We start from the raw sequence: 25,688 nt of genomic DNA on the forward strand, positions 1-25,688 counted from the left end.
AATGAGTCCTTGATATTTAGTCGTTTTCAGCCAATTTTCTGGATTTTTGAAAATTTCACTTTTTTGTGAAAATATCCACTAAATGAGGGATTAATATGTGTGAGGGTACCCCAGGAGAGTTCCAAAAGTGTGTGTGCGTAGAATATATATCCCACGGGGGTAAAATTGAAAAAAGTTGAAAACATTTTTTTTTTGGACTTAGTCATTTTTCCGGCGTTTATCAGACTTTCAGATAGGGCAAATGTCAGTGAGCGTTCCGATTTCAGTTCCAGAGCGATTCGCCCAATGAGTCCTTGATATTTAGTCGTTTTCAGCCAATTTTCTGGATTTTTGAAAATTTCACTTTTTTGTGAAAATATCCACTAAATGAGGGATTAATATGTGTGAGGGTATCCCAGTAGAGTTCCAAAAGTGTGTGTGCGTAGAATATATATCCCACGGGGGTAAAATTGAAAAAAGTTGAAAAATTTTTTTTTTTGGACTTAGTCATTTTTCCGCCGTTTATCAGACTTTCAGATAGGGCAAATGTCAATGAGCATTCCGATTTCAGTTCCAGAGCGATTCGCCCAATGAGTCCTTGATATTTAGTCGTTTTCAGCCAATTTTCTGGATTTTTGAAAATTTCACTTTTTTTAAAAAATATCCACTAAATGAGGGATTAATATGTGTGAGGGTACCCCAGGAGAGTTCCAAATGTGTGCGGGTATAATATATATCCCACGGGGGTAAAATTGAAAAAAGTTGATAAATTTTTTTTTTAGACTTAGTCATTTTTCCGGCGTTTATCAGACTTTCAGATAGGGCAAATGTCAGTGAGCGTTCCGATTTCAGTTCCAGAGCGATTCGCCCAATGAGTCCTTGATATTTAGTAGTTTTCAGCCAATTTTCTGGATTTTTGAAAATTTCACTTTTTTGTGAAAATATCCACTAAATGAGGTATTAATATGTGTGAGGGTACCCCAGGAGAGTTCCAAAAGTGTGTGTGCGTAGAATATATATGCCACGGGGGTAAAATTGAAAAAAGTTGAAAAAAATTTTTTTTTAGACTTAGTCATTTTTCCGTCGTTTATCAGACTTTCAGATAGGGCAAATGTCAGTGAGCGTTCCGATTTCAGTTCCAGAGCGATTCGCCCAATGAGTCCTTGATATTTAGTCGTTTTCAGCCAATTTTCTGGATTTTTGAAAATTTCACTTTTTTGTGAAAATATCCACAAAATGAGGTATTAATATGTGTGAGGGTACCCCAGGAGAGTTCCAAAAGGGTGTGTGCGTAGCATATATATCCCACGGGGGTAAAATTGAAAAAAGTTGAAAACATTTTTTTTTGGACTTAGTCATTTTTCCGGCGTTTATCAGACTTTCAGATAGGGCAAATGTCAGTGAGCGTTCCGATTTCAGTTCCAGAGCGATTCGCCCAATGAGTCCTTGATATTTAGTTGTTTTCAGCCAATTTTCTGGATTTTTGAAAATTTCACTTTTTTGTAAAAATATTCACTAAATGAGGGATTAATATGTGTGAGGGTACCCCAGTAGAGTTCCAAAAGTGTGTGTGCGTAGAATATATATCCCACGGGGGTAAAATTGAAAAAAGTTGAAAAAATTTTTTTTTTGGACTTAGTCATTTTTCCGGCGTTTATCAGACTTTCAGATAGGGCAAATGTCAATGAGCATTCCGATTTCAGTTCCAGAGCGATTCGCCCAATGAGTCCTTGATATTTAGTCGTTTTCAGCCAATTTTCTGGATTTTTTAAAATTTCACTTTTTTGTGAAAATATCCACTAAATGAGGGAATAATATGTGTGAGGGTACCCCAGGAGAGTTCCAAATGTGTGCGGGTATAATATATATCCCACGGGGGTAAAATTGAAAGAAGTTGATAAAAAAATTTTTTAGACTTAGTCATTTTTCCGGCGGTTATCAGACTTTCAGATAGGGCAAATGTCAGTGAGAGTTCCGATTTCAGTTCCAGAGCGATTCGCCCAATGAGTCCTTGATATTTAGGAGTTTTCAGCCAATTTTCTGGATTTTTGAAAATTTCACTTTTTTTTAAAAATATCCACTAAATGAGGGATTAATATGTGTGAGGGTACCCCAGGAGAGTTCCAAATGTGTGCGCGTATAATATATATACCACGGGGGTAAAATTGAAAAAAGTTGATAACATTTTTTTTTAGACTTAGTCATTTTTCCGGCGTTTATCAGACTTTCAGATAGGGCAAATGTCAGTGAGCGTTCCTATTTCAGTTCCAGAGCGATTCGCCCAATGAGTCCTTGATATTTAGTCGTTTTCAGCCAATTTTCTGGATTTTTGAAAATTTCACTTTTTTGTGAAAATATCCACTAAATGAGGGATTAATATGTGTGAGGGTACCCCAGGAGAGTTCCAAAAGTGTGTGTGCGTAGAATATATATCCCACGGGGGTAAAATTGAAAAAAGTTGAAAACATTTTTTTTTTGGACTTAGTCATTTTTCCGGCGTTTATCAGACTTTCAGATAGGGCAAATGTCAGTGAGTGTTCCGATTTCAGTTCCAGAGCGATTCGCCCAATGAGTCCATGATATTTAGTCGTTTTCAGCCAATTTTCTGGATTTTTGAAAATTTCCCTTTTTTTGTGAAAATATCCACTAAATGAGGCAATAATATGTGTGAGGGTACCCCAGGAGAGTTCCAAAAGTGTGTGTGGGTAGAATATATATCCCACGGGGGTAAAATTGAAAAAAGTTGAAAAATTTTTTTTTTTGGACTTAGTCATTTTTCCGGCGTTTATCAGACTTTCAGATAGGGCAAATGTCAATGAGCGTTCCGATTTCAGTTCCAGAGCGATTCGCCCAATGAGTCCTTGATATTTAGTCGTTTTCAGCCAATTTTCTGGATTTTTGAAAATTTCACTTTTTTGTGAAAATATCCACTAAATGAGGGAACAATATGTGTGAGGGTACCCCAGGAGAGTTCCAAATGTGTGCGGGTATAATATATATCCCACGGGGGTAAAATTGAAAAAAGTTGATAAATTTTTTTTTTAGACTTAGTCATTTTTCCGGCGTTTATCAGACTTTCAGATAGGGCAAATGTCAGTGAGCGTTCCGATTTCAGTTCCAGAGCGATTCGCCCAATGAGTCCTTGATATTTAGTCGTTTTCAGCCAATTTTCTGGATTTTTGAAAATTTCACTTTTTTGTGAAAATATCCACTAAATGAGGGATTAATATGTGTGAGGGTACCCCAGGAGAGTTCCAAAAGTGTGTGTGCGTAGAATATATATCCCAGGGGGGGTAAAATTGAAAAAAGTTGAAAATTTTTTTTTTTCGGACTTAGTCATTTTTCCGGCGTTTATCAGACTTTCAGATAGGGGAAATGTCAGTGAGCGTTCCGATTTCTGTTCCAGAGCGATTCGCCCAATGAGTCCTTGATATTTACTCGTTTTCAGCCAATTTTCTGGATTTTTGAAAATTTCACTTTTTTGTGAAAATATCCACTAAATGAGGGAATAATATGTGTGACGGTACCCCAGGAGAGTTCCAAATGTGTGCGGGTATAATATATATCCCACGGGGGTAAAATTGAAAAAAGTTGATAAATTTTTTTTTTTAGACTTAGTCATTTTTCCGTCGTTTATCAGACTTTCAGATAGGGCAAATGTCAGTGAGCGTTCCGATTTCAGTTCCAGAGCGATTCGCCCAATGAGTCCTTGATATTTAGTCGTTTTCAGCCAATTTTCTGGATTTTTGAAAATTTCACTTTTTTGTGAAAATATCCACTAAATGAGGGAATAATATGTGTGAGGGTACCCCAGGAGGGTTCCAAATGTGTGCGGGTATAATATATATCCCACGGGGGTAAAATTGAAAAAAGTTGATAAATTTTTTTTTTCGGACTTAGTCATTTTTCCGGCGTTTATCAGACTTTCAGATAGGGGAAATGTCAGTGAGCGTTCCGATTTCAGTTCCAGAGCAATTCGCCCAATGACTCCTTGATATTTAGTCGTTTTCAGCCAATTTTCTGGATTTTTGAAAATTTCACTTTTTTGTGAAAATATCCACTAAATGAGGGAATAATATGTGTGAGGGTACCCCAGGAGAGTTCCAAATGTGTGCGGGTATAATATATATCCCACGGGGGTAAAAATTGCAAAAAGTTGATAAAATTTTTTTTTAGACTTAGTCATTTTTCCGGCGTTTATCAGACTTTCAGATAGGACAAATGTCAGTGAGCGTTCCGATTTCAGTTCCAGAGCGATTCGCCCAATGAGTCCTTGATATTTAGTCGTTTTCAGCCAATTTTCTGGATTTTTGAAAATTTCACTTTTTTGTGAAAATATCCACTAAATGAGGGATTAATATGTGTGAGGGTACCCCAGGAGAGTTCCAAAAGTGTGTGTGCGTTGAATATATATCCCAGGGGGGTAAAATTGAAAAAAGTTGAAAATTTTTTTTTTTCGGACTTAGTCATTTTTCCGGCGTTTATCAGACTTTCAGATAGGGGAAATGTCAGTGAGCGTTCCGATTTCAGTTCCAGAGCGATTCACCCAATGAGTCCTTGATATTTAGTCGTTTTCAGCCAATTTTCTGTATTTTTGAAAATTTCACTTTTTTGTAAAAATATCCACTAAATGAGGGAATAATATGTGTGAGGGTACCCCAGGAGAGTTCCAAATGTGTGCTGGTATAATATATATCCCACGGGGGTAAAATTGAAAAAAGTTGATAAAAATTTTTTTTAGACTTAGTCATTTTTCCTTCGTTTATCAGACTTTCAGATAGGGCAAATGTCAGTGAGTGTTCCGATTTCAGTTCCAGAGCGATTCGCCCATTGAGTCCTTGATATTTAGTCGTTTTCAGCCAATTTTCTGGATTTTTGAAAATTTCACTTTTTTGTGAAAATATCCACTAAATGAGGGATTAATATGTGTGAGGGTACCCCAGTAGAGTTCCAAAAGTGTGTGTGCGTAGAATATATATCCCACGGGGGTAAAATTGAAAAAAGTTGAAAAAAATTTTTTTTAGACTTAGTCATTTTTCCGTCGTTTATCAGACTTTCAGATAGGGCAAATGTCAGTGAGCGTTCCGATTTCAGTTCCAGAGCGATTCGCCCAATGAGTCCTTGATATTTAGTCGTTTTCAGCCAATTTTCTGGATTTTTGAAAATTTCACTTTTTTGTGAAAATATCCACTAAATGAGGGAATAATATGTGTGAGGGTACCCCAGGAGAGTTCCAAATGTGTGCGGGTATAATATATATCCCACGGGGGTAAAATTGAAAAAAGTTGATAAAATTTTTTTTTAGACTTAGTCATTTTTCTGGCGTTTATCAGACTTTCAGATAGGGCAAATGTCAGTGAGCGTTCCGATTTCAGTTCCAGAGCGATTCGCCCAATGAGTCCTTGATATTTAGTCGTTTTTAGCCAATTTTCTGGATTTTTGAAAATTTCACTTTTTTGTGAAAATATCCACTAAATGAGGGATTAATATGTGTGAGGGTACCCCAGGAGAGTTCCAAAAGTGTGTTTGCGTAGAATATATATCCCACGGGGGTAAAATTGAAAAATGTTGAAACATTTTTTTTTTCGGACTTCGTCATTTTTCCGGCGTTTATCAGACTTTTAGATAGGGGAAATGTCAGTGAGCGTTCCGATTTTAGTTCCAGAGCGATTCGCCCAATGAGTCCTTGATATTTAGTCGTTTTCAGACAATTTTCTGGAGTTTTGAAAATTTCACTTTTTTGTGAAAATATCCACTAAATGAGGGATTAATATGTGTGAGGGTACCCCAGGAGAGTTCCAAAAGTGTGTGTGCATAGAATATATATCCCACGGGGGTAAAATTGAAAAAAGTTGAAAAAAATTTTTTTTTAGACTTAGTCATTTTTCTGGCGTTTATCAGACTTTCAGATAGTGATAGTGTCAGTGAGCGTTCTGATTTCAGTTCCAGAGCGATTCGCCCAATGAGTCCTTGATATTTAATCGTTTTCAGCCAATTTTCTGGATTTTTGAAAATTTCACTTTTTGTGAAAATATCCACTAAATGAGGGAATCATATGTGTGAGGGTACCCCAGGAGAGTTCCAAATGTGTGTGGGTAGAATATATATCCCACGGGGGTAAAATTGAAAAAAGTTGAAAAAATGTTTTTTTAGACTTAGTCATTTTTCCGGCGTTTATCAGACTTTCAGATAGGGGAAATGTCAGTGAGCGTTCTGATTTCAGTTCCAGAGCGATTCGCCCAATTAGTCCTTGATATTTAGTCGTTTTCAGCGAATTTTCTGAATTTTTTAAAATTTCACTTTTTTGTGAAAATATCCACTAAATGAGGGAATAATATGTGTGAGGGTACCCCAGGAGAGTTCCAAATGTGTGTGGGTAAAATATATATCCTACGGGGGTAAAATTTAAAAAATGTGAAAATTTTTTTTTGTGGACTTAGTCATTTTTCCGGCGTTTATCAGACTTTCAGATAGGGGAAATGTCAGTGAGCGTTCCGATTTCAGTTCCAGAGCGATTCGCCCAATGAGTCCTTGATATTTAGTCGTTTTCAGCCAATTTTCTGGATTTTTGAAAATTTCACTTTTTTGTGAAAATATCCACTAAATGAGGGATTAATATGTGTGATGGTACCCCAGGAGAGTTCCAAAAGTGTGTGTGCATAGAATATATATCCCACGGGGGTAAAATTGAAAACAGTTTAAAAAAATTTTTTTTTTGACTAAGTCATTTTTCCTCCGTTTAGCAGACTTTCAGATAGGGGAAATGTCAGTGAGCGTTTCGATTTCAGTTCCAGAGTGATTCGCCCAATGAGTCCTTGATATTTAGTTGTTTTCAGCCAATTTTCTGGATTTTTGAAAATTTCACTTTTTTGTGAAAATATCCACTAAATGAGGGATTAATATATGTGAGGGAACCCCAGGAGAGTTCCAAAAGTGTGTGTGCGTAGAATATATATCCCACGGGGGTAAAATTGTAAAAAGTTGAAAAAATTTTTTTTTTGGACTTAGTCATTTTTCCGGCGTTTATCAGACTTTCAGAGAGGGGAAATGTCAGTGAGGGTTCTGATTTCAGTTCCAGAGAGATTCGCCCAATGAGTCCTTGATATTTAGTCGTTTTCAGCCAATTTTCTGGATTTTTGAAAATTTCACTTTTTTGTGAAAATATCCAATAAATGAGGGATTAATATGTGTGATGGTACCCCAGGAGAGTTCCAAAAGTGTGTGTGCATAGAATATATATCCCACGGGGGTAAAGTTGAAAAAAGTTGAAAAATTTTTTTTTGGGACTTAGTCATTTTTCCGCCGTTTATCAGACTTTCAGATAGGGGAAATGTCAGTGAGCGTTCCGATTTCAGTTCCAGAGCGATTCGCCCAATGAGTCCTTGATATTTAGTCATTTTCAGCAAATTTTCTGAATTTTTTAAAATTTCACTTTTTTGTGAAAATATCCACTAAATGAGGGAATAATATGTGTGAGGGTACCCCAGGAGAGTTCCAAATGTGTGTGGGTAAAATATATATCCCACGGGGGTAAAATTTAAAAAATTTGAAAAAAAATTTTTTTGGACTTAGTCATTTTTCCGGCGTTTATCAGACTTTCAGATAGGGGAAATGTCAGTGAGCGTTCCGATTTCAGCTCCAGAGCGATTCGCCCAATGAGTCCTTGATATTTAGTTGTTTTCAGCCAATTTTCTGGATTTTTGAAAATTTCACTTTTTTGTGAAAATATCCACTAAATGAGGGAATAATATGTGTGAGGGTACCCCAGGAGAGTTCCAAATGTGTGTGGGTATAATATATATCCCACAGGGGTAAAATTGAAAAAAGTTGAAAACATTTTTTTTTAGACTTAGTCATTTTTCCGGCGTTTATCAGACTTTCAGAGAGGGGAAATGTCAGTGAGCGTTCCGATTTCAGTTCCAGAGCGATTCACCCAATGAGTCCTTGATATTTAGTTGTTTTCAGCCAATTTTCTGGATTTTTTAAAATTTCACTTTTTTGTGAAAATATCCACTAAATGAGGGAATAATATGTGTGAGGGTACCCCAGGAGAGTTCCAAATGTGTGTGGGTAGAATATATATCCCACGGGGGTAAAATTGAAAAAAGTTGAAAACATTTTTTTTTGGACTTAGTCATTTTTCCGCCGTTTAGCAGACTTTCAGATAGGGGAAATGTCAGTGAGCGTTCCGATTTCAGTTCCAGAGCAATTTGCCCAATGAGTCCTTGATATTTAGTTGTTTTCAGCCAATTTTCTGGATTTTTGAAAATTTCACTTTTTTGTGAAAATATCCACTAAATGAGGGAATAATATGTGTGAGGGTACCCCAGGAGAGTTCCAAATGTGTGTGGGTAAAATATATATCCTACGGGGGTAAAATTTAAAAAATGTGAAAAAAATTTTTTGTGGACTTAGTCATTTTTCCGGCGTTTATCAGACTTTCAGAGAGGGGAAATGTCAGTGAGCGTTCCGATTTCAGTTCCAGAGCGATTCGCCCAATGAGTCCTTGATATTTAGTCGTTTTCAGCCAATTTTCTGGATTTTTGAAAATTTCACTTTTTTGTGAAAATATCCAATAAATGAGGGATTAATATGTGTGATGGTACCCCAGGAGAGTTCCAAAAGTGTGTGTGCATAGAATATATATCCCAACGGGGTAAAGTTGAAAAAAGTTGAAAAATTTTTTTTTGGGACTTAGTCATTTTTCCGCCGTTTATCAGACTTTCAGATAGGGGAAATGTCAGTGAGCGTTCCGATTTCAGTTCCAGAGCGATTCGCCCAATGAGTCCTTGATATTTAGTCGTTTTCAGCTAATTTTCTGAATTTTTTAAAATTTCACTTTTTTGTGAAAATATCCACTAAATGAGGGAATAATATGTGTGAGGGTACCCCAGGAGAGTTCCAAATGTGTGTGGGTAAAATATATATCCCACGGGGGTAAAATTGAAAAAAGTTGAAAACATTTTTTTTGTACTTAGTCATTTTTCTGGCGTTTATCAGACTTTCAGATAGGGGAAATGTCAGTGAGCGTTCCGATTTCAGTTCCAGAGCGATTCGCCCAATGAGTCCTTGATATTTAGTCATTTTCAGCAAATTTTCTGAATTTTTTAATATTTCACTTTTTTGTGAAAATATCCACTAAATGAGGTAATAATATGTGTGAGGGTACCCCAGGAGAGTTCCAAATGTGTGTGGGTAAAATATATATCCCACAGGGGTAAAATTTAAAAAATTTGAAAAAAAATTTTTTTGGACTTAGTCATTTTTCCGGCTTTTATCAGACTTTCAGATAGGGGAAATGTCAGTGAGCGTTCCGATTTCAGTTCCAGAGCGATTCGCCCAATGAGTCCTTGATATTTAGTTGTTTTCAGCCAATTTTCTGGATTTTTGAAAATTTCACTTTTTTGTGAAAATATCCACTAAATGAGGGAATAATATGTGTGAGGGTACCCCAGGAGAGTTCCAAATGTGTGTGGGTATAATATATATCCCACAGGGGTAAAATTGAAAAAAGTTGAAAACATTTTTTTTTAGACTTAGTCATTTTTCCGGCGTTTATCAGACTTTCAGAGAGGGGAAATGTCAGTGAGCGTTCCGATTTCAGTTCCAGAGCGATTCGCCCAATGAGTCCTTGATATTTAGTCGTTTTCAGCCAATTTTCTGGATTTTTGAAAATTTCACTTTTTTGTGAAAATATCCACTAAATGAGGGATTAATATGTGTGAGGGTACCCCAGGAGAGTTCCAAAAGTGTGTGTGCATAGAATATATATCCCACGGGGTAAAGTTGAAAAAAGTTGAAAAATTTTTTTTTGGGACTTAGTCATTTTTCCGCCGTTTATCAGACTTTCAGATAGGGGAAATGTCAGTGAGCGTTCCGATTTCAGTTCCAGAGCGATTCACCCAATGAGTCCTTGATATTTAGTTGTTTACAGCCAATTTTCTGGATTTTTGAAAATTTCACTTTTTTGTGAAAATATCCACTAAATGAGGGAATAATATGTGTGAGGGTACCCCAGGAGAGTTCCAAATGTGTGTGGGTAAAATATATATCCCACGGGGGTAAAATTTAAAAAATTTGAAAAAAAATTTTTTTGGACTTAGTCATTTTTCCGGCGTTTATCAGACTTTCAGATAGGGGAAATGTCAGTGAGCGTTCCGATTTCAGTTCCAGAGCGATTCGCCCAATGAGTCCTTGATATTTAGTTGTTTTCAGCCAATTTTCTGGATTTTTGAAAATTTCACTTTTTTGTGAAAATATCCACTAAATGAGGGAATAATATGTGTGAGGGTACCCCAGGAGAGTTCCAAATGTGTGTGGGTATAATATATATCCCACAGGGGTAAAATTGAAAAAAGTTGAAAACATTTTTTTTTAGACTTAGTCATTTTTCCGGCGTTTATCAGACTTTCAGAGAGGGGAAATGTCAGTGAGCGTTCCGATTTCAGTTCCAGAGCGATTCACCCAATGAGTCCTTGATATTTAGTTGTTTTCAGCCAATTTTCTGGATTTTTTAAAATTTCACTTTTTTGTGAAAATATCCACTAAATGAGGGAATAATATGTGTGAGGGTACCCCAGGAGAGTTCCAAATGTGTGTGGGTAGAATATATATCCCACGGGGGTAAAATTGAAAAAAGTTGAAAACATTTTTTTTTGGACTTAGTCATTTTTCCGCCGTTTAGCAGACTTTCAGATAGGGGAAATGTCAGTGAGCGTTCCGATTTCAGTTCCAGAGCAATTTGCCCAATGAGTCCTTGATATTTAGTTGTTTTCAGCCAATTTTCTGGATTTTTGAAAATTTCACTTTTTTGTGAAAATATCCACTAAATGAGGGAATAATATGTGTGAGGGTACCCCAGGAGAGTTCCAAATGTGTGTGGGTAAAATATATATCCCACGTGGGTAAAATTTGAAAGATTTGAAAAAAATTTTTTTTGGACTTAGTCATTTTTCCGGCGTTTATCAGACTTTCAGATAGGGGAAATGTCAGTGAGCGTTCCGATTTCAGTTCCAGAGCGATTCGCCCAATGAGTCCTTGATATTTAGTCGTTTTCAGCGAATTTTCTGAATTTTTTAAAATTTTACTTTTTTGTGAAAATATCCACTAAATGAGGGAATAATGTGTGAGGGTACCCCAGGAGAGTTCCAAATGTGTGTGGGTAAAATATATATCCCACGGGGTTAAAATTTAAAATATTTGAAAAAAATTTCTTTTGGACTTAGTCCTTTTTCCGGCGTTTATCAGACTTTTAGATAGGGGAAATGTCAGTGAGCGTTCCGATTTCAGTTCCAGAGCGATTCACCCAATGAGTCCTTGATATTTATTCGTTTTCAGCCAATTTTCTGGATTTTTGAAAATTTCACTTTTTTGTGAAAATATCCACTAAGTGAGGGATTAATATGTGTGATGGTACCCCAGGAGAGTTCCAAAAGTGTGTGTGCATAGAATATATATCCCACGGTGGTAAAATTGAAAACAGTTTAAAAAAATTTTTTTTTGGACTAAGTCATTTTTCCGGCGTTTATCAGACTTTCAGATAGGGCAAATGTCAGTGAGCGTTACGATTTCAGTTCCAGAGCGATGTGCCCAATGAGTCCTTGATATTTAGTTGTTTTCAGCCAATTTTCTGGATTTTTGAAAATTTCACTTTTTTGTGAAAATATCCACTAAATGAGGGAATAATATGTGTGAGGGTACCCCAGGAGAGTTCCAAATGTGTGTGGGTAAAATATATATCCCACGTGGGTAAAATTTTAAAAATTTGAAAAAAATTTTTTTTGGACTTAGTCATTTTTCCGGCGTTTATCAGACTTTCAGATAGGGGAAATGTCAGTGAGCGTTCCGATTTCAGTTCCAGAGCGATTCGCCCAATGAGTCCCTGATATTTAGTCGTTTTCAGCCAATTTTCTGGATTTTTGAAAATTTCACTTTTTTGTGAAAATATCCACTAAATGAGGGATTAATATGTGTGATGGTACCCCAGGAGAGTTCCAAAAGTGTGTGTGCATAGAATATATATCCCACGGGGGTAAAATTGAAAACAGTTTAAAAAAATTTTTTTTTGGACTTAGTCATTTTTCCGCCGTTTATCAGACTTTCAGATAGGGGAAATGTCAGTGAGCATTCCGATTTCAGTTCCAGAGCGATTCGCCCAATGAGTCCTTGATATTTAGTTGTTTTCAGACAATTTTCTGGATTTTTGAAAATTTCACTTTTTTGTGAAAATATCCACTAAATGAGGGAATAATATGTGTGATGCTACCCCAGGAGAGTTCCAAAAGTGTGTGTGCATAGAATATATATCCCATGGGGGTAAAATTGATAACAGTTTAAAAAAATTTTTTTTTGGACTAAGTCATTTTTCCGGCGTTTATCAGACTTTCAGATAGGGCAAATGTCAGTGAGCGTTACGATTTCAGTTCCAGAGCGATTCGCCCAATGAGTCCTTGATATTTAGTCGTTTTCAGCCAATTTTCTGGATTTTTGAAAATTTCACTTTTTTGTGAAAATATCCACTAAATGAGGGATTAATATGTGTGAGGGTACCCCAAGAGAGTTCCAAAAGTGTGTGTGCGTAGAATATACATCCCACGGGAGTAAAATTGAAAAAAGTTGAAAAATTTTTTTTTTGGACTTAGTCATTTTTCCGCCGTTTAGCAGACTTTCAGATAGGGGAAATAACAGTGAGCGTTCCGATTTCAGTTCCAGAGCGATTCGCCCAATGAGTCCTTGATATTTAGTTGTTTTCAGCCAATTTTCTGGATTTTTGAAAATTTCACTTTTTTGTGAAAATATCCACTAAATGAGGGAATAATATGTGTGAGGGTACCACAGAAGAGTTCCAAATGTGTGTGGGTATAATATATATCCCACGAGGGTAAAATTGAAAAAAGTTGAAAACATTTTTTTTTAGACTTAGTCATTTTTCCGGCGTTTATCAGACTTTCAGATAGGGGAAATGTCAGTGAGCGTTCCGATTTCAGTTCCAGAGCGATTCGCCCAATGAGTCCTTGATTTTTAGTAGTTTTCAGCCAATTTTCTGGAATTTTAAAAATTTCACTTTTTTGTGATAATATCCACTAAATGAGGGAATAATATGTGTGAGGGTACCACAGAAGAGTTCCAAAAGTGTGTGTGCATAGAATATATATCCCACAGGGGTGAAGTTGAAAAAAGTTGAAAACATTTTTTTTTGGACTTAGTCATTTTTCTGGCGTTTATCAGACTTTCAGATAGGGGAAATGTCAGTGAGCGTTCCGATTTCAGTTCCAGAGCGATTCACCCAATGAGTCCTTGATATTTAATCGTTTTCAGCCAATTTTCTGGATTTTTGAAAATTTCACTTTTTTGTGAAAATATCCACTAAATGAGGGATTAATATGTGTGAGGGTACCCCAAGAGAGTTCCAAAAGTGTGTGTGCGTAGAATATACATCCCACGGGAGTAAAATTGAAAAAAGTTGAAAAATTTTTTTTTTGGACTAAGTCATTTTTCCGGCGTTTATCAGACTTTCAGATAGGGCAAATGTCAGTGAGCGTTCCGATTTCAGTTCCAGAGCGATTCGCCCAATGAGTCCTTGATATTTAGTCGTTTTCAGCCAATTTTCTGGATTTTTGAAAATTTCACTTTTTTGTGAAAATATCCACTAAATGAGGAATTAATATGTGTGAGGGTACCCCAAGAGAGTTCCAAAAGTGTGTGTGCGTAGAATATACATCCCACGGGGGTAAAATTGAAAAAAGTTGAAAACATTTTTTTTTGGACTTAGCCATTTTTCCGCCGTTTAGCAGACTTTCAGATAGGGGAAATGTCAGTGAGCGTTCCGATTTCAGTTCCAGAGCGATTCGCCCAATGAGTCCTTGATATTTAGTCATTTTCAGCTAATTTTCTGAATTTTTTAAAATTTCACTTTTTTGTGAAAATATCCACTAAATGAGGGAATAATATGTGTGAGGGTACCACAGAAGAGTTCCAAATGTGTGTGGGTATAATATATATACCACGAGGGTAAAATTGAAAAAAGTTTAAAACATTTTTTTTTAGACTTAGTCATTTTTCCGGCGTTTATCAGACTTTCAGATAGGGGAAATGTCAGTGAGCGTTCCGATTTCAGTTCCAGAGCGATTCGCCCAATGAGTCCTTGATATTTAGTCGTTTTCAGCGAATTTTCTGAATTTTTTAAAATTTAACTTTTTTGTGAAAATATCCACTAAATGAGGGAATAATATGTGTGAGGGTACCCCAGGAGAGTTCCAAATGTGTGTGGGTAAAATATATATCCCACGGGGTTAAAATTTAAAATATTTGAAAAAAATTTCTTTTGGACTTAGTCCTTTTTCCGGCGTTTATCAGACTTTTAGATAGGGGAAATGTCAGTGAGCGTTCCGATTTCAGTTCCAGAGCGATTCGCCCAATGAGTCCTTGATATTTATTCGTTTTCAGCCAATTTTCTGGATTTTTGAAAATTTCACTTTTTTGTGAAAATATCCACTAAGTGAGGGATTAATATGTGTGATGGTACCCCAGGAGAGTTCCAAAAGTGTGTGTGCATAGAATATATATCCCACGGTGGTAAAATTGAAAACAGTTTAAAAAAATTTTTTTTTGGACTAAGTCATTTTTCCGGCGTTTATCAGACTTTCAGATAGGGCAAATGTCAGTGAGCGTTACGATTTCAGTTCCAGAGCGATGCGCCCAATGAGTCCTTGATATTTAGTTGTTTTCAGCCAATTTTCTGGATTTTTGAAAATTTCACTTTTTTGTGAAAATATCCACTAAATGAGGGAATAATATGTGTGAGGGTACCCCAGGAGAGTTCCAAATGTGTGTGGGTAAAATATATATCCCACGTGGGTAAAATTTTAAAAATTTGAAAAAAAATTTTTTTGGACTTAGTCATTTTTCCGGCGTTTATCAGACTTTCAGATAGGGGAAGTGTCAGTGAGCGTTCCGATTTCAGTTCCAGAGCGATTCGCCCAATGAGTCCCTGATATTTAGTCGTTTTCAGCCAATTTTCTGGATTTTTGAAAATTTCACTTTTTTGTGAAAATATCCACTAAATGAGGGATTAATATGTGTGATGGTACCCCAGGAGAGTTCCAAAAGTGTGTGTGCATAGAATATATATCCCACGGGGATAAAATTGAAAACAGTTTAAAAAAATTTTTTTTTGGACTTAGTCATTTTTCCGCCGTTTATCAGACTTTCAGATAGGGGAAATGTCAGTGAGCGTTCCGATTTCAGTTCCAGAGCGATTCGCCCAATGAGTCCTTGATATTTAGTTGTTTTCAGACAATTTTCTGGATTTTTGAAAATTTCACTTTTTTGTGAAAATATCCACTAAATGAGGGAATAATATGTGTGATGCTACCCCAGGAGAGTTCCAAAAGTGTGTGTGCATAGAATATATATCCCATGGGGGTAAAATTGATAACAGTTTAAAAAAATTTTTTTTTGGACTAAGTCATTTTTCCGGCGTTTATCAGACTTTCAGATAGGGCAAATGTCAGTGAGCGTTACGATTTCAGTTCCAGAGCGATTCGCCCAATGAGTCCTTGATATTTAGTCGTTTTCAGCCAATTTTCTGGATTTTTGAAAATTTCACTTTTTTGTGAAAATATCCACTAAATGAGGGATTAATATGTGTGAGGGTACCCCAAGAGAGTTCCAAAAGTGTGTGTGCGTAGAATATACATCCCACGGGAGTAAAATTGAAAAAAGTTGAAAAATTTTTTTTTTGGACTTAGTCATTTTTCCGCCGTTTAGCAGACTTTCAGATAGGGGAAATAACAGTGAGCGTTCCGATTTCAGTTCCAGAGCGATTCGCCCAATGAGTCCTTGATATTTAGTTTTTTCAGCCAATTTTCTGGATTTTTGAAAATTTCACTTTTTTGTGAAAATATCCACTAAATGAGGGAATAATATGTGTGAGGGTACCACAGAAGAGTTCCAAATGTGTGTGGGTATAATATATATCCCACGAGGGTAAAATTGAAAAAAGTTGAAAACATTTTTTTTTAGACTTAGTCATTTTTCCGGCGTTTATCAGACTTTCAGATAGGGGAAATGTCAGTGAGCGTTCCGATTTCAGTTCCAGAGCGATTCGCCCAATGAGTCCTTGATTTTTAGTAGTTTTCAGCCAATTTTCTGGAATTTTGAAAATTTCACTTTTTTGTGATAATATCCACTAAATGAGGGAATAATATGTGTGAGGGTACCACAGAAGAGTTCCAAAAGTGTGTGTGCATAGAATATATATCCCACAGGGGTGAAGTTGAAAAAAGTTGAAAACATTTTTTTTTGGACTTAGTCATTTTTCTGGCGTTTATCAGACTTTCAGATAGGGGAAATGTCAGTGAGCGTTCCGATTTCAGTTCCAGAGCGATTCGCCCAATGAGTCCTTGATATTTAATCGTTTTCAGCCAATTTTCTGGATTTTTGAAAATTTCACTTTTTTGTGAAAATATCCACTAAATGAGGGATTAATATGTGTGAGGGTACCCCAAGAGAGTTCCAAAAGTGTGTGTGCGTAGAATATACATCCCACGGGAGTAAAATTGAAAAAAGTTGAAAAAATTTTTTTTTGGACTAAGTCATTTTTCCGGCGTTTATCAGACTTTCAGATAGGGCAAATGTCAGTGAGCGTTCCGATTTCAGTTCCAGAGCGATTCGCCCAATGAGTCCTTGATATTTAGTCGTTTTCAGCCAATTTTCTGGATTTTTGAAAATTTCACTTTTTTGTGAAAATATCCACTAAATGAGGAATTAATATGTGTGAGGGTACCCCAAGAGAGTTCCAAAAGTGTGTGTGCGTAGAATATACATCCCACGGGGGTAAAATTGAAAAAAGTTGAAAACATTTTTTTTTGGACTTAGCCATTTTTCCGCCGTTTAGCAGACTTTCAGATAGGGGAAATGTCAGTGAGCGTTCCGATTTCAGTTCCAGAGCGATTCGCCCAATGAGTCCTTGATATTTAGTCATTTTCAGCTAATTTTCTGAATTTTTTAAAATTTCACTTTTTCGTGAAAATATCCACTAAATGAGGGAATAATATGTGTGGGTGTACCCCAGGAGAGTTCCAAATGTGTGTGGGTAAAATATATATCCCACGGGGGTAAAATTTTAAAAATTTGAAAAAAATTTTTTTTGGACTTAGTCATTTTTCCGGCGTTAATCAGACTTTCAGATAGGGGAAATGTCAGTGAGCGTTCCGATTTCAGTTGCAGAGTAATTCGCCCAATAAGTCCTTGATATTTAGTTGTTTTCAGCCAATTTTCTGGATTTTTGAAAATTTCACTTTTTTGTGAAAATATCCACTAAGTGAGGAATTAATATGTGTGATGGTACCCCAGGAGAGTTCCAAAAGTGTGTGTGCATAGAATTTATATCCCACGGGGGTAAAATTGAAAACAGTTTCAAAAAATTTTTTTTTGGACTAAGTCATTTTTCCGGCGTTTATCAGACTTTCAGATAAGGGAAATGTCAGTGAGCGTTCCAATTTCAGATCCAGAGCGATTCGCCGAATGAGTCCTTGATATTTAGTCATTTTCAGCCAACTTTCTGGATCTTTGAAAATTTCACTTTTTTGTGAAAATATCCACTAAATGAGGGAATAACATGTGTGAGGGTACCCCAGGAGAGTTCAAAAAGTGTGTGTGCATAGAATATATATCCCACGGGGGTAAAATTGAAAACAGTTTAAAAAAATTTTTTTTTGGACTTAGTCATTTTTCCGGCATTTATCAGACTTTCAGATAGGGGAAATGTCGGTGAGCGTTCCAATTTCAGTTCCAGAGCGATTCGCCCAATGAGTCCTTGATATTTAGTCGTTTTCAGCCAATTTTCTGGAGTTTGGAAAATTTCACTTTTTTGTGAAAATATCCACTAAATGAGGGATTAATATGTGTGAGGGTACCCCAGGAGAGTTCCAAATGTGTGTGTGTTTAATATATATCCTACGGGGGTAAAATTTAAAAAATTTGAAAAAAAATTTTTTGGACTTAGTCATTTTTCCGGCATTTATCAGACTTTCAGATAGGGGAAATGTCAGTGAGCGTTCCATTTTCAGTTCCAGAGCGATTCGCCCAATGAGTCCTTGATATTTAGTCATTTTCAGCCAATTTTCTGGATTTTTGAAAATTTCACTTTTTTGTGAAAATATCCACTAAATGAGGGAATAATATGTGTGAGGGTACCCCAGGAGAGTTCCAAATGTGTGTGGGTAAAATATATATCCTACGGGGGTAAAAGTTAAAAAATTTGAAAAAAATTTTTTTTGGACTTAGTCATTTTTCCGCCGTTTATCAGACTTTCAGATAGGGGAAATGTCAGTGAGCGTTCCGATTTCAGTTCCAGAGCGATTCGCCCAATGAGTCCTTGATATTTAGTTGTTTTCAGACAATTTTCTGGATTTTTGAAAATTTCACTTTTTTGTGAAAATATCCACTAAATGAGGGAATAATATGTGTGATGCTACCCCAGGAGAGTTCCAAAAGTGTGTGTGCATAGAATATATATCCCATGGGGGTAAAATTGATAACAGTTTAAAAAAATTTTTTTTTGGACTAAGTCATTTTTCCGGCGTTTATCAGACTTTCAGATAGGGCAAATGTCAGTGAGCGTTACGATTTCAGTTCCAGAGCGATTCGCCCAATGAGTCCTTGATATTTAGTCGTTTTCAGCCAATTTTCTGGATTTTTGAAAATTTCACTTTTTTGTGAAAATATCCACTAAATGAGGGATTAATATGTGTGAGGGTACCCCAAGAGAGTTCCAAAAGTGTGTGTGCGTAGAATATACATCCCACGGGAGTAAAATTGAAAAAAGTTGAAAAATTTTTTTTTTGGACTTAGTCATTTTTCCGCCGTTTAGCAGACTTTCAGATAGGGGAAACAACAGTGAGCGTTCCGATTTCAGTTCCAGAGCGATTCGCCCAATGAGTCCTTGATATTTAGTTTTTTCAGCCAATTTTCTGGATTTTTGAAAATTTCACTTTTTTGTGAAAATATCCACTAAATGAGGGAATAATATGTGTGAGGGTACCACAGAAGAGTTCCAAATGTGTGTGGGTATAATATATATCCCACGAGGGTAAAATTGAAAAAAGTTGAAAACATTTTTTTTTAGACTTAGTCATTTTTCCGGCGTTTATCAGACTTTCAGATAGGGGAAATGTCAGTGAGCGTTCCGATTTCAGTTCCAGAGCGATTCGCCCAATGAGTCCTTGATTTTTAGTAGTTTTCAGCCAATTTTCTGGAATTTTGAAAATTTCACTTTTTTGTGATAATATCCACTAAATGAGGGAATAATATGTGTGAGGGTACCACAGAAGAGTTCCAAAAGTGTGTGTGCATAGAATATATATCCCACAGGGGTGAAGTTGAAAAAAGTTGAAAACATTTTTTTTTGGACTTAGTCATTTTTCTGGCGTTTATCAGACTTTCAGATAGGGGAAATGTCAGTGAGCGTTCCGATTTCAGTTCCAGAGCGATTCGCCCAATGAGTCCTTGATATTTAATCGTTTTCAGCCAATTTTCTGGATTTTTGAAAATTTCACTTTTTTGTGAAAATATCCACTAAATGAGGGATTAATATGTGTGAGGGTACCCCAAGAGAGTTCCAAAAGTGTGTGTGCGTAGAATATACATCCCACGGGAGTAAAATTGAAAAAAGTTGAAAAAATTTTTTTTTGGACTAAGTCATTTTTCCGGCGTTTATCAGACTTTCAGATAGGGCAAATGTCAGTGAGCGTTCCGATTTCAGTTCCAGAGCGATTCGCCCAATGAGTCCTTGATATTTAGTCGTTTTCAGCCAATTTTCTGGATTTTTGAAAATTTCACTTTTTTGTGAAAATATCCACTAAATGAGGAATTAATATGTGTGAGGGTACCCCAAGAGAGTTCCAAAAGTGTGTGTGCGTAGAATATACATCCCACGGGGGTAAAATTGAAAAAAGTTGAAAACATTTTTTTTTGGACTTAGCCATTTTTCCGCCGTTTAGCAGACTTTCAGATAGGGGAAATGTCAGTGAGCGTTCCGATTTCAGTTCCAGAGCGATTCGCCCAATGAGTCCTTGATATTTAGTCATTTTCAGCTAATTTTCTGAATTTTTTAAAATTTCACTTTTTCGTGAAAATATCCACTAAATGAGGGAATAATATGTGTGGGTGTACCCCAGGAGAGTTCCAAATGTGTGTGGGTAAAATATATATCCCACGGGGGTAAAATTTTAAAAATTTGAAAAAAATTTTTTTTGGACTTAGTCATTTTTCCGGCGTTAATCAGACTTTCAGATAGGGGAAATGTCAGTGAGCGTTCCGATTTCAGTTGCAGAGTAATTCGCCCAATAAGTCCTTGATATTTAGTTGTTTTCAGCCAATTTTCTGGATTTTTGAAAATTTCACTTTTTTGTGAAAATATCCACTAAGTGAGGAATTAATATGTGTGATGGTACCCCAGGAGAGTTCCAAAAGTGTGTGTGCATAGAATTTATATCCCACGGGGGTAAAATTGAAAACAGTTTCAAAAAATTTTTTTTTGGACTAAGTCATTTTTCCGGCGTTTATCAGACTTTCAGATAAGGGAAATGTCAGTGAGCGTTCCAATTTCAGATCCAGAGCGATTCGCCGAATGAGTCCTTGATATTTAGTCATTTTCAGCCAACTTTCTGGATCTTTGAAAATTTCACTTTTTTGTGAAAATATCCACTAAATGAGGGAATAACATGTGTGAGGGTACCCCAGGAGAGTTCAAAAAGTGTGTGTGCATAGAATATATATCCCACGGGGGTAAAATTGAAAACAGTTTAAAAAAATTTTTTTTTGGACTTAGTCATTTTTCCGGCATTTATCAGACTTTCAGATAGGGGAAATGTCGGTGAGCGTTCCAATTTCAGTTCCAGAGCGATTCGCCCAATGAGTCCTTGATATTTAGTCGTTTTCAGCCAATTTTCTGGAGTTTGGAAAATTTCACTTTTTTGTGAAAATATCCACTAAATGAGGGATTAATATGTGTGAGGGTACCCCAGGAGAGTTCCAAATGTGTGTGTGTTTAATATATATCCTACGGGGGTAAAATTTAAAAAATTTGAAAAAAAATTTTTTGGACTTAGTCATTTTTCCGGCATTTATCAGACTTTCAGATAGGGGAAATGTCAGTGAGCGTTCCATTTTCAGTTCCAGAGCGATTCGCCCAATGAGTCCTTGATATTTAGTCATTTTCAGCCAATTTTCTGGATTTTTGAAAATTTCACTTTTTTGTGAAAATATCCACTAAATGAGGGAATAATATGTGTGAGGGTACCCCAGGAGAGTTCCAAATGTGTGTGGGTAAAATATATATCCTACGGGGGTAAAAGTTAAAAAATTTGAAAAAAATTTTTTTTGGACTTAGTCATTTTTCAAGCGTTTATCAGACTTTCAGGTAGGGGAAATGTCAGTGAGCGTTCCGATTTCAGTTCCAGAGCGATTTGCCCAATGAGTCCTTGATGTTTAGTTGTTTTCAGCCAATTTTCTGGATTTTTGAAAATTTCACTTTTTTGTGAAAATATCCACTAAATGAGGGATTAATATGTGTGAGGGTACCCCAGGAGAGTTCCAAAAGTGTGTGTGCATAGAATATATATCCCACGGGGGTAAAGTTGAAAAAAGTTGAAAAATTATTTTGGGGGATATAGTCATTTTTCCGCCGTTTATCAGACTTTCAGATAGGGGAAATGTCAGTGAGCGTTCCGATTTCAGTTCCAGAGCGATTCGCCCAATGAGTCCTTGATATTTAGTCATTTTCAGCGAATTTTCTGAATTTTTGAAAATTTCACTTTTTTTGTGAAAATATCCACTAAGTGAGGGATTAATATGTGTGATGGTACCCCAGGAGAGTACTAAAAGTGTGTGTGCATAGTATATATATCCCACGGGGGTAAAATTGAAAACAGTTTAAAAAAATTTTTTTTTGGACTTAGTCATTTTTCCGGCGTTTATCAGAATTTCAGAAAGGGGAAATGTCAGTGAGCGTTCCAATTTCAGTTCCAGAGCGATTCGCCCAATGAGTCCTTGATATTTAGTCGATTTCAGACAATTTTCTGGAGTTTTGAAAATTTCACTTTTTTTGTGAAAATATCCACTAAATGAGGGATTAATATGTGTGATGGTACCCCAGGAGAGTTCCAAAAGTGTGTGTGCATAGAATATATATCCCACGGGGGTAAAATTGAAAACAGTTTAAAAAAATTTTTTTTGGACTTACTCATTTTTCCGGCGTTTGTCAGACTTTCAGATAGGGGAAATGTCAGTGAGCGTTCCATTTTCAGTTCCAGAGCAATTCGCCCAATGAGTCCTTGATATTTAGTCATTTTCAGCCAATTTTCTGGATTTTTGAAAATTTCACTTTTTTGTGAAAATATCCACTAAATGAGGGAATAATATGTGTGAGGGTACCCCAGGAGAGTTCCAAATGTGTGTGGGTAAAATATATATCCTACGGAGGTAAAATGTAAAAAATTTGAAAAAAATTTTTTTGGACTCAGTCATTTTTCAGGCGTTTATCAGACTTTCAGATAGGGGAAATGTCAGTGAGCATTCTGATTTCAGTTCCAGAGCGATTCGCCCAATGAGTCCTTGATATTTAGTTGTTTTCAGCCAATTTTCTGGATTTTTGAAAATTTCACTTTTTTGTGAAAATATCCACTAAATGCGGGATTAATATGTGTGATGGTACCCCAGGAGAGTACTAAAAGTGTGTGTGCATAGAATATATATCCCACGGGGGTTAAATTGAAAACAGTTTAGTTTAAAAAAATTTTTTTTTGGACTTAGTCATTTTTCCGGCGTTCATCAGACTTTCAGATAGGGGAAATGTCAGTGAGCATTCCGATTTCAGTTCCAGAGCGATTCGCCCAATGAGTCTTTGATATTTAGTTGTTTTCAGCCAATTTTCTGGATTTTTGAAAATTTCACTTTTTTGTGAAAATATCCACTAAATGAGGGAATAATATGTGTGAGGGTACCCCAGGAGAGTTCCAAATGTGTGTGGGTAAAATATATATCCTACGGGGGTAAAATGTAAAAAATTTGAAAAAAAAATTTTTTTGACTTAGTCATTTTTCAGGCATTTATCAGACTTTCAGATAGGGGAAATGTCAGTGAGCATTCTGATTTCAGTTCCAGAGCGATTCGCCCAATGAGTCCTTGATATTTAGTCGTTTTCAGCCAATTTTCTGGATTTTTGAAAATTTCACTTTTTTGTGAAAATATCCACTAAATGAGGGAATAACATGTGTGAGGGTACCCCAGGAGAGTTCAAAAAGTGTGTGTGCATAGAATATATATCCCACGGGGGTAAAATTGAAAACAGTTTAAAAAATTTTTTTTTGGACTTAGTCATTTTTCCGGCGTTTATCAGACTTTCAGATAGGGGAAATGAAAGTGCGCGTTCCGATTTCTGTTCCAGAGCTATTCGCCCAATGAGTCCTTGATATTTAGTCGTTTTCAAGCGAATTTTCTGAATTTTTTAAAATTTCACTTTTTTGTGAAAATATCCACTAAATGAGGGAATAATATGTGTGAGGGTACCCCAGGAGAGTTCCAAATGTGTGTGGGTAAAATATATATATCCCACGTGGGTAAAATTTGAAAAATTTGAAAAAAATTTTTTTTGGACTTAGTCATTTTTCCGGCGTTTATCAGACTTTCAGATAGGGGAAATGTCAGTGAGCGTTCCGATTTCAGTTCCAGAGCGATTCGCCCAATGAGTCCCTGATATTTAGTCGTTTTCAGCCAATTTTCTGGATTTTTGAAAATTTCACTTTTTTGTGAAAATATCCACTAAATGAGGGATTAATATGTGTGATGGTACCCCAGGAGAGTTCCAAAAGTGTGTGTGCATAGAATATATATCCCACGGGGTTAAAATTGAAAACAGTTTAAAAAAATTTTTTTTTGGACTTAGTCATTTTTCCGCCGTTTATCAGACTTTCAGATAGGGGAAATGTCAGTGAGCGTTCCGATTTCAGTTCCAGAGCGATTCGCCCAATGAGTCCTTGATATTTAGTCGTTTTCAGCGAATTTTCTGGATTTTTGAAAATTTCACTTTTTTGTGAAAATATCCACTAAATGAGGGAATAATATGTGTGAGGGTACCACAGAAGAGTTCCAAATGTGTGTGGGTATAATATATATACCACGAGGGTAAAATTGAAAAAAGTTTAAAACATTTTTTTTTAGACTTAGTCATTTTTCCGGCGTTTATCAGACTTTCAGATAGGGGAAATGTCAGTGAGCGTTTCGATTTCAGTTCCAGAGCGATTCGCCCAATGAGTCCTTGATATTTAGTCGTTTTCAGCGAATTTTCTGAATTTTTTAAAATTTAACTTTTTTGTGAAAATATCCACTAAATGAGGGAATAATATGTGTGAGGGTACCCCAGGAGAGTTCCAAATGTGTGTGGGTAAAATATATATCCCACGGGGTTAAAATTTAAAATATTTGAAAAAAATTTCTTTTGGACTTAGTCCTTTTTCCGGCGTTTATCAGACTTTTAGATAGGGGAAATGTCAGTGAGCGTTCCGATTTCAGTTCCAGAGCGATTCGCCCAATGAGTCCTTGATATTTATTCGTTTTCAGCCAATTTTCTGGATTTTTGAAAATTTCACTTTTTTGTGAAAATATCCACTAAGTGAGGGATTAATATGTGTGATGGTACCCCAGGAGAGTTCCAAAAGTGTGTGTGCATAGAATATATATCCCACGGTGGTAAAATTGAAAACAGTTTAAAAAAATTTTTTTTTGGACTAAGTCATTTTTCCGGCGTTTATCAGACTTTCAGATAGGGCAAATGTCAGTGAGCGTTACGATTTCAGTTCCAGAGCGATGCGCCCAATGAGTCCTTGATATTTAGTTGTTTTCAGCCAATTTTCTGGATTTTTGAAAATTTCACTTTTTTGTGAAAATATCCACTAAATGAGGGAATAATATGTGCGAGGGTACCCATGAGAGTTCCAAATGTGTGTGGGTAGAATATATATCCCACGGGGGTAAAATTGAAAAAAGTTGAAAACATTTTTTTTTGGACTTAGTCATTTTTCCGCCGTTTAGCAGACTTTCAGATAGGGGAAATGTCAGTGAGCGTTCCGATTTCAGTTCCAGAGCTATTCGCCCAATGAGTCCTTGATATTTAGTCGTTTTCAAGCGAATTTTCTGAATTTTTTAAAATTTCACTTTTTTGTGAAAATATCCACTAAATGAGGGAATAATATGTGTGAGGGTACCCCAGGAGAGTTCCAAATGTGTGTGGGTAAAATATATATCCCACGTGGGTAAAATTTTAAAAATTTGAAAAAAATTTTTTTTGGACTTAGTCATTTTTCCGGCGTTTATCAGACTTTCAGATAGGGGAAATGTCAGTGAGCGTTCCGATTTCAGTTCCAGAGCGATTCGCCCAATGAGTCCCTGATATTTAGTCGTTTTCAGCCAATTTTCTGGATTTTTGAAAATTTCACTTTTTTGTGAAAATATCCACTAAATGAGGGATTAATATGTGTGATGGTACCCCAGGAGAGTTCCAAAAGTGTGTGTGCATAGAATATATATCCCATGGGGGTAAAATTGATAACAGTTTAAAAAAATTTTTTTTTGGACTAAGTCATTTTTCCGGCGTTTATCAGACTTTCAGATAGGGCAAATGTCAGTGAGCGTTACGATTTCAGTTCCAG

Source organism: Phyllobates terribilis, unplaced genomic scaffold (genome assembly GCF_046119375.1).
Source record: "Phyllobates terribilis strain yellow unplaced genomic scaffold, ASM4611937v1 Scaffold_1__5_contigs__length_1240528914, whole genome shotgun sequence".
NCBI classification, from domain to species: domain Eukaryota; kingdom Metazoa; phylum Chordata; class Amphibia; order Anura; family Dendrobatidae; genus Phyllobates; species Phyllobates terribilis.